Below are 1,935 nucleotides of genomic sequence, written 5' to 3'. Positions count from 1 at the left end.
CAGTCCTCCGTTGCATAAACTCACACCATAATCTTTTAAATACTATTACAAGTATCATTGTTTGACCATAATGTAGTTGCATTTAGCTTCAGAACTAAAGGTGGCGGTCATGATAAGAAATCAAGAGATACAGTTTCATCACCATCATTACCATTGTCACACACACATACCTCACATTATACTCAGTGTTTGAAATAGTTTGCATGTAATCATGTATTAATCTGCACAGATTTATGAGATATTATCTTTGCCATTTTGTAGAAACCAAAGAATAGAAATGCAGATTAAGATGTCTAAGATTTCACGTTATTAAGTCAACAATTTGCAATTCAAACCCATAATTCTGGTTCAACAACCTGTCCTTTTAAATATAATAACAAATGACAATATGCTGTGATTCTCCTGACAGACAGACATAACACATGGTTTAAAAACAGAGTAGAGAAGTGAATGACTTTGTTCCAGAAGCAGATGGCAATGTTGTAAAAGTAGATAGTATAGCACATGCTCAACCATCCATGGTGCATAAGCAACCACCACAGGAGTCTGGGCATTTGACTACAAGGCACACTCAGAAAATCTTACAACATATGTTAATGCCTTGTTACAAGGGTAGAAACCAATAACAAAGGAGAAAGAAACCTGTGTTATTGTCAAAATACACAGTACACACACAGATTAACATTAAAAGAGCACAAAATATTAAGATTCTGAAAAAATACTAGACTGTCATGTATTTTCACAAAACTTGATGTTTAAGTAAAAACACTTATGAAAACTTCAAACATAGTACCTGACCAAAAAAATGTTTAGGCATGTTAATATTAAGGATAATGGGTCAATTCACACATGAAAGATGAAATACAGGTAATACCATAGAAATAAAGTAATAAAAACCACTCAGCTGATTAAAAATAATGTATGCCATTGATCTAAGAGCATATCTGAATGATATGTAGGGTGTTTAGATGGCGAAAATGTAAGAAAATGCCATCTGAATATGTATTTGTGGTGCATAATCACATACCTACAGAACACAGTAGAACCAATTATAATACTGGTGCATATGGACATAGTGCAGAAATAAATTGTGGTATGATTACATTACTTGGATAGATATGGTATGCTAATAAGAAAAACATACAAGCAGTGGATGACTTTGGTTCAAGAGGATAACAACAAAACAAAAGAAGACTTACATGCCCAGACCCAAAAAGATGAATATGGTGTGTACTCACTCATAAGTGGATCCTAGCAATAAACAAAGGACATTGAGCCTATAATTCATGATCCTAGAGAAGCTAAATAAGAAGGTGAACCCAAAGAAAAACATATAGTTATCCTCCTGGATATTGGAAGTAGACAAGATTGCCGGACAGGAGTTGGGAGCATGGGGGTGGGGGTGGGGTGGGGATACGGGGAGATGGGGAGAGAGAAGGGAGAAGGGGAGGATGGGGAGAGCTTGAGGGAATGGGATGGTTGGGATGGAGGAGGGGTGGATGTGGGAACAGGGAAGCAGATATCTTAATGAAGGGAGCCATTTGAGGGTTGGCAAGAGACTGGACTCTGGAGGGGTTCCCAGGTGTCCAAGGAGATGTCCCCAGCTTGCTCCTTGGGCAGCAGAGGAAAGGGTGCCTGAACCGGCCTTATCCTATAGCCACACTGATGAATATCTTGCATATCACCATAGAACCTTCATCTGGCGATGAAAGGAGATAGAGACAGAGACCCACATTGGAGCACTGCACTGAGCTCCCAAGGTCCAAATGAGGAGCAGAAGGAGGGAAAACATGAGCAAGGAAGTCAGGACCATGAGGGGTGTGTCCACCCACTGAGACGGTGGGGCTGATCTAATGGGAGATTGCCAAGGCCAGTTGGACTGGGACTGATGGAGCATGTGATCAAACCAGACTCTCTGAATGTGGCTGATGGTGG

Source organism: Microtus oregoni, unplaced genomic scaffold, assembly GCF_018167655.1.
Source record: "Microtus oregoni isolate MIOR12 unplaced genomic scaffold, Mior012 000067F_ref0000223, whole genome shotgun sequence".
NCBI classification, from domain to species: domain Eukaryota; kingdom Metazoa; phylum Chordata; class Mammalia; order Rodentia; family Cricetidae; genus Microtus; species Microtus oregoni.
This window is presented reverse-complemented; position numbering follows the sequence as displayed.